Source organism: Mesoplodon mirus (assembly GCF_964341445.2).
Source record: "Mesoplodon mirus genome assembly, chromosome: 11".
NCBI classification, from domain to species: Eukaryota; Metazoa; Chordata; class Mammalia; order Artiodactyla; family Ziphiidae; genus Mesoplodon; species Mesoplodon mirus.
In genome coordinates this window covers 71,112,301-71,120,527 of record NC_138987.1, presented here as the reverse complement: position 1 = coordinate 71,120,527, position 8,227 = coordinate 71,112,301, and positions in this window count along the sequence as shown.

The window sequence follows — 8,227 nt, the reverse complement described above, 5'->3', positions numbered from 1 at the left end:
TGGCCACTACGGAATGGTTACCCAGCCACACAGGGAGATCCTGATCACCCCACCACGACCAAATTCTTTTGGCAAAGCATTTCAACAGGCTGTCACGGTGGTACATGGATTGACTGATCGCACAGCTGTTATTGTGTTCTTACAAGGGAAATTAGGAGTAATTAATGGGCTGGGGATCAATAGCAGTACTATATCGCAGGGAACGATTTAATTTTCTTTCTGCATTAAGAGGGAAGTGCAAAGATCTCACGTAGTTAGAAGAGATGGATCAGAGTCATAGATATGAGCTGCTAAATTTCTTGGCTTATATAAAAGTTTAAAGTTTTAGTTTCTATTTACTTTTTGAAAAGGTAATGAATGCAAGCACATGGAAAGTCAATACAAAATGGTATAAAATGGTTGCTCCCTAGAAGCAACCATTGCTAGTGTCTTGGGTGTTCTTCTATAAATGATGCCGTGTGTGTGTGTGTGTGTGTGTGTGTGCGTGTCCCTCAGATAGAAGGATTTTCAAGAATCCAAGAACTTCCTGCAGGTCTGCTATGTCTTTTTGGTTCATCCCTATATCTCTGGTGACTAGCACAGGGGCCAGCCCGTACAGTCCAAAATTCATCATCAATAATTATCTGTTGATTGACTGACTAGATCTATTTTAATCTATGACTGACTAGATCTATTTTAATCAGTGACTGACTAGATCTATTTTAGTTTTTAAGTGATTTGCATTAGCTTGGTACATCTTGTGAATTAACAAAAGACATACAATTTGACATGTCTAGAGAATAGAGCATCTTAATTAATTCTAATGTACTGGTACAATAATTTAAAACCACTGATGCAGAAACTGTTTGAATATTCTCCACTGACTGGAGGAGCTCCTTGGAAAATATGTACCCCCTGAGTTTAAATAAGGATTGGCTAAGAAGCAAAAAAGAACATTAAAAGATATGTCAGGACACATGCAAATTAGTGTGCTTATTGCAAGTTGTTACTTTGGGAGACTGTATACTTTAATTGCCTCTGAGTTCATAAACCACATGTTACTATGGCGGCTGCTGCATCTATTATTGCTATTGGTACTACTACCAGTATTACTATTTATTTGGTAAATAGTATGTACCAGCACCATGGAAGTATTTTACGCACACTATCTCATCACATAGCAACAGTATCAGGTAGGAATTATTATCACCTGCATTTTATAGATGAGGAAACTGAGACAGAATGATTTCACAACTTGCTTATATTCACAAAGCTAATAAAATAGTGGAATGGGGATTGGGGCGCAGCTTGATATCAGAGCACATACCTCTGATCAATACTTCAAAGTCACATCTCATTTTTGACTAGCAATGGAGCATTCTTATTGATCAAGCTTCCTATTTGCCAGATTTAGCTCCAAATGATGTTTGATTCTATCAACAAATGAAATCTGTCTTCAAAAAGAATGATGTTTTGTTAGCACTGTGGCTTTTCAAAAGATATGTATCAGTTGCTAAAATCAATTCAAAGAGGAACTCCCAAAATGGTTTGCATCATTAAAATAAGTGATCAGCTTCCTAAGTTTTCTACTTTGAAATGGGTAATACCCATTTGTGTGTATATACATGCATGTTTGTTTTTTTTAAAATCTGTCCTTATATTTATTGTCACATCTCATATATTTATTTAAATAACAGGGAATTGGGGGAGTTTCCTGTCAGAGTTTTATAATCAGAAAATACCAAACTGCTTGTATTTCTTCCACTTCTTCATTGGGGCTTTATGATCCAGATAGTCCTAGGCAAATCTGCAAATTATGAAAAACGTGTCTTGCCGCATCCCCTTCTTTCAGCACTTCCCTTTAATTATTTCTTCATCTACTCTCTCCTCTCCTCACTCAAAAATGCCAAGGGTTCAGAGAGCCTCAGCAACCACGTGTAGAGCAAGTTCAAGGTCCCACCCTGTCCTATCCTTTCTGGGTGCTCCTTTCATGTGCTGCAAAATTATTCTTCTTTTTAGCTATCTGACCAAAATTCTATTCTGACAGGATAACCAATAGCATGTAATTTTTAGGAGAAAAGACAGCAGAGGAAAATGAATCCACAGCAAGGTGTGAATGACTGATAACTCTAGCTAAATATAGAGGTCAGGGCACTAGCACTGATATTCAGAAAGAGAAATTTATTAGGCCAAAAGGAGTATATTCATTTTGGGCTGAATATCATTCTTGTCCTTCCTCAACTATAACAGATCCTACATGGGGACCTTTCTTGTCCTCCCTCAACTAAAGCTTATCTTACATCAATGGTTGGACATTAGTCTAAGATGACACTAGATACCTGCTTCCATTTTTGGAGTATTGTGGGAGCACTTACTTATTTTGGTTGGCAAAGGACAGGGAGGAGGAGGTGGGGGGAGGCAAGTCTTCCAAGGAGACCCTCAGGTGTGTCCATGAGAAATGCACTGAATTTATTATTCTGGAGAAGATTGTTTGTTGTGGTGGTGGTGATTGTTTTTGTTTGTTTTTAATAGGAAGAAACTGAAAACCTTAAGTGGTCTTTACCTTGTTGCCTCTAACTATGCTTTTGACTTACAGCGTGTCTGTGGTTCCCTGGCACACCAACTTTTCTGCCAGTTTCAAAGTGAAATAGTATTGGGGGCATGCCACCTAGTGGCGATAGCTTTTGGTTTATTGCTCATTGGAAGAAAGTAAACCAAGTCCTAGTAAATCAGTGTCCCAGGCTTGAAAGCCACACAGAGGCCATCTGGGTCATCCTTTAGCTTTTACGTAAGCAGGCAAGTACATCACCTTTTCTGTGGGCCCGAGACAGAAAAGACAGGCAGTTCAAAGCTGCTGGGGCTCAGAAGCCCACTGAATCCCAATTCCCTGGTGAAATTTGAACTTCAGCGGCCTGCCTGCCTGGGGACACAACCCTGTATCCCCACAGGCTTTTTGGCAGTCCCAGCAACAAATGCTTGGAAGACAACAAGGTTCTTTCTGGGTCCTGGCCTCGACTTACTGCCTGTCCTCTCTCTGACCTCTTTTCTTCCCTCTCCCTCCACCCATACCCCCCTTTCTCGGCTGCTGCTGGCTTGCTCTACATTCCCTGCTGCGTTTACTGCTTTTCTTCCATGGTCATGCTTTATGTCCCTAAGAATCACCATATAATTCTTCTAAAAACTTGCCACAATTTCCTTTTTAAATTTCATTTTTACTTTTTCTCCCGAAAAGGAAAAGGATTTATTCTTAATGCGGAACACTTAGAAAATGGAGAAAATCACACACAGACACCACACCACCATCATCTAGAGATAATCACTGTTAACATTTTGGCAAATGCCCCTTTTTCCTTACTTGTGTGTGCCTGTAGTTTTTAAAAAACAAAGAACAAAAATGATATAAAATACTTCTCACTTAGTGATAGATCATGAGCATTCTCTCATGTCAATAAATGTTCTTCTATTACACGATTTTAGTAACTGCATCATAGGATACACCAGAAGGTACTTAATTACTGTTAAATTCCAGGAAAGTGAGAACGGTGGGGAATATTTTAAATTCATAGTCACATTCAGTTCATACTTTATTGCACATCTGTTGTGTGCTATGCTCCTGCACAAGGCAATTTTCATATTCATAATCACATTTAACCTTCACAGGGTCCCTATGACCACCTATGAAGCACTGCGATGACATTTTGCAGAAGAGGAAAGTGAAGGTCTGAGAAGTTAAGAAGCTTGCCCTAGACCACACAATCTGTAAGGGGGACACAGAGAAAGACAACTTTGGTCCTTGGATCTACAGCCCCTCAGCCACTTCCTGAGGTCTTAGTAGATCTTAAGCATGAACATAGCTTCTCTGAGATTCTCTCTTTGTTCTCTTGATATGACTGGAGAGAACCCCCCACAAGGAGGCTAGGGTCAAAAGACCTTAGAGCCAAGGTGGGGAATGTGACATAGGGTATGAGAAAGTGGAAGGAGAGCCACCTAGGAAAGGACTCCTGGGTTTTCATAGCCCCAAGAAGAATAATTGCTAAGTGTTCTGTATACATTCTCCAGTTTTATTCTCACGAAACATACTGATAGAATCTTATTTTAAGGCTAGAGCAGTAGTTGGTCCCAGGTCACCCTGCTGGTACGTGGCAGAGGCAGAATTAGAACCCAGTTTGTCTGACTCCAAAGCCTTCTCAACTGCTATACAAACTTCCTCTCCATGTCAACTAGTTCTAAGAATTTTATAGTGATATGGTCACAGGGCTTATTACCCCTGGTTTTGAAAGTGTGTTTGAAGGGAGCTATGGGACAGATGAATGAAGAGGAAGAGAGTGAGACAGAAGACTAAAGTGAAACAAAGCCCAGAAAACATATAAAAAACCTGAAAAAATGCCAGTTGCAAATGACAGTAACCTATGGGTAAGATGGACTGGTAATCTTTGACACAAAGTTTGGAAGGCAATGCTGACCCGTTGAAAAGGCTAAAATGTTGGCTTTTCTTGTTTTGTAAGCAAAGGCGAAACATGTGAATAGTAGTTAGAAACGGTTTTTCCTCCATACAATGCTAGTACATTTTTCAAAAATGATTAGCTCAAAATACTCATATTACTTATCATGAAACCAATGAAGTAGTCTTTCATACTGATTATTTCACAAATTTATACTGTAGAATGAAAGATGAGCAGAAATACTACTTTTCAGGCATTGTGCCCATTTGGACTGCTCCTGTCTTGGTTTTTTAATCTCTGAAATAAAATGGATAATATTCTCTACTTCACAGGCATTGTGAAAATTAAAGAATAAATACTAAGAGCTTGGGGAGGGATTAAAGGGGTATGTTAGCATATGCTATCATTATATCCTCATTCCTATTCTGAAGTCATAATGCTCTGATGGTGACACGGTTAGTCATCACCATGGAAACCAATGATATATGCTATCTTTTGCTCTGGGGCCTCTCTCCATCCTCCAGGCAGTTGCAGAGACTGCTGCAAAAATAAGATTAACTACCTCTTCTTACCGTTTTTAAGTTCTTTCACTGGTTTACAAATGCCTTCTCTACTAAACTTTTCCTTGAATGCATTCCTATACCTCCACCACCATCTTTCTTCTCTTGATTATCCCCTACTCATTTCCATAGGCATGATTCTGGGCAGCATTTTTTTTTCCATTCCTTTGTTGATTCACCAAGTTGTTCCTTATCCCTCTTAATGTTTGCATGGAGAAGCCAAGCTTAACGTTATGAACTTTGTTATTGCAGCCAATTACTGCGATTTCAATGTCTCTGCGGTGTTTTGCTTTTCCCATCCTGCAAATAATCCCCTTTAAAACATTCTCTCACTTTGGTTTCTCATTCCCAGCAGGAGGCTAGCATCTAAGCAGCTGACATCTTGCTGCAGAGTGGCTGCGAGTATGTGAAAAGCACTACAAAACTGCAGGAGCGGCTGGCTAAGCCTCTGACAGGGAGGAAGAACTGGGAGCTTGGCTGTAAAGTGGGTACCGTGAGGACAAGTTTTCCTGTCTTTAAAACCTCTGTATCTGGCCTGGTTCTAACTCAAGTTCAGGCCCGAGTAAAAGCAGGCCTGTGTATCTCCTGAAGTTCTGGGCAGCGCCCAGTGCAGGGGGCCAGTGGGGGTTGTCGGGCAGGACTTCAGGTGCCATCCTTCCCTTAGCTTGCCAATCTGGGGCTGGAAGTGAAAGCCTTGAGTTGACGTCTATGTCTGGCTTAGCTCCCGGTGCCCACATGCACCTTCTCCCTCTGCCTGCCAGATGATCTTCTCACTGCTGGTTCTCATCCCAAATGCCAAGCTGAAGGTAGAATAAGTCATTGCATTGCTCTCCCACACCCCAGCATTTGCAGGGGGCAGGTGACCAGAGGCAAGGCTGGCTGAAGCCTCATTTAGTTCCTCTGGTTTTGCAGGCACAAAGGAACTAGAATGAGTTGAATCTAAAGTTAAACTAAACCAGAGGACAGAAAGCCATTTGCTTGGTGTCCTCTATGGTAATCTGCCCTTTTAGAATAAGAGACAAGTGGGTCCTCATGGCTCACAGCCGGCCCCAGGACCCTCAGCATTTCCTGAATTTCCCTCCCATCTCCCTCATTGCAATGAACCCGGTAACACGCCATGCCAGGCACTGTATTAAGTGCTTTACATACATCTCTTAACTGTATACCTACAATAATTACTATTATTATTACTTTTAATAAACACTATTATTATGTGTTATTATTTCATTTTTATAGATGATGAAACAGAGGTTCCCTAACCATTTTGTAACTCAGGGCTTGATACATATTGAGGGCTCAAGAATGTTTGTTATTTAACTGAAATTTGACCAGTTCTAAGGAGTTAGTCCCATCACGGTGGAAACCCTGGACTGGGATGAAGGCAAGTGATTTCCTTAAGAGTATGGAGATATTGGCTCAACACTAGTCTCCAGGAGTTTTCTGAGGGCTACTTTCCCTTGACCCTCTTATAGTCCTTGGCTGGGTCTGAAAATTAAACTGACAAAGACAGATTAACATACCAAAAAAAGCATACAAATTTATTGAATATGTTTTATGTGATATGGGAAACTTCATAAGGAAATAAAGATCTGAAGAAACAGTTAGACCTATGTAATTTTATGCTAGGTTTGATGCTGAAATATGATACGTTAGGGAGTATGAAGCATGTATAGTAAACTGGGGCAAACTTAACAAGGTCTGTTTGTTAGGATTCTTTAAGGGTCCATTTGTCTTTGGAGGTAATGGTGTTCCTTTCCCCTGGGGTACAGGGAAGGTACCTCTCACATGAGGGTTTTATGACTTTTCTGGGGAGAAGGCTGTGGAGGGAGAAGGTGAGGGTGACCTTCCTGTTTCTGCTGTTTTCTCAAACTCCTTCAGCTGAAAATATTCAATATGCCAAGATGCCATATTTTGGGGTAGCAAGTTCCAAACCCCATCAGGGTCAGTCAGCCTTCTCTTTGCTGCTACTTGATTACAGAGTGGCTAGAAAAATCCCTTCCAATTATTTTGTAATAGTCAGATTTGTTAGTTTCTATTTCAGCACGCCACAATGTGTTGACAGGTGCAGCTTGTAAAGACATCTGTGTGGCCCAATATACTGGCTTCAATCAGGGAAGACGGTTTCTTCACTGCAGGGCATCCTCCAACCTTTAATATGCTAACATGCATTGAGTATCTCCTAAAGGGAGACATAAATGTTTCATCAGTTCTAAGCAGCACTTCCCTCCCACATTTTGTCATCTCTGAAGCTAGGACGCTTCTTATGGACAGAGGCATCTTCCAGTGGCTGTTCGTCAAGCAGCAGTTGTGCAATGGTAGACACTGCGTGGGCACATAGGAACTTGGTCAGAGCTGTTGTCGTCATACGTCAGTTGAGTTAGGAACATTCTTAGAACATATGTGATGTTTAATTGCTCTTTAAAATGTCTTTATAAAGATGACACCATGATTTGGCACTGGAATGAAAAGTTACTGTATATGCCAAGAGGTATGGAAACAGAGCAGTCGGCGTGTATGTATGATGTTACAGCAGCCAAAATTCATCATGCAGGGTTAACAGCCATGCCATATTTTCTTGCAAAACAATAACCAAGTGCTTATAGAACTTAAGAAAGGACAATACCCAGTGGTTGAAGCTATATTGTGTTACTGAGGTAGGTGCAAAACGATTGCCCACCACAGGCCAGAGAGCAATGCAACAAAACTCAGGAGAAGTGCCAAATCCCTAGAAGAGCATCGTGTCCTAGTTTAATTGGCATTGCTTTTTCTTTCTTAGTGGTATGTAATCGATAGTTTATAGGTTTGATGAAATACGTTAGTGTAAAGCATTTCCAATCTTATTTGACCACAGACTCTTGTTTCCTCAGGAACATCTCTTGGAACCAGTGTTCTGTGGAATATAATTATGATGATACCCACCACTTATGATCGCCCAGTCACTTTAAATACTTCACCTACATTACTGAAATGAATCCTCACTACCATCTCATGAAGTAGGCACTATGATTATCTCCACACTGCAAATGAGGAAACCAGGGCATGTGGAGATTGAGAAACTTGCCTAAAATCACACAGCTGGTGTAGTAGAGCCAGGATTCAAACGCAGGCAGGTGGCCCCAAAGTGTGCGTACTTTACCACCACAGCAACGTAGTTGGGGAAACTCTGTTCTAGCCACAGACTGGAGGAGGAGAGTGCAGCCAATCTGACCCATGGTTAAAAAATGAGTAAGTACCACAACTCCCACT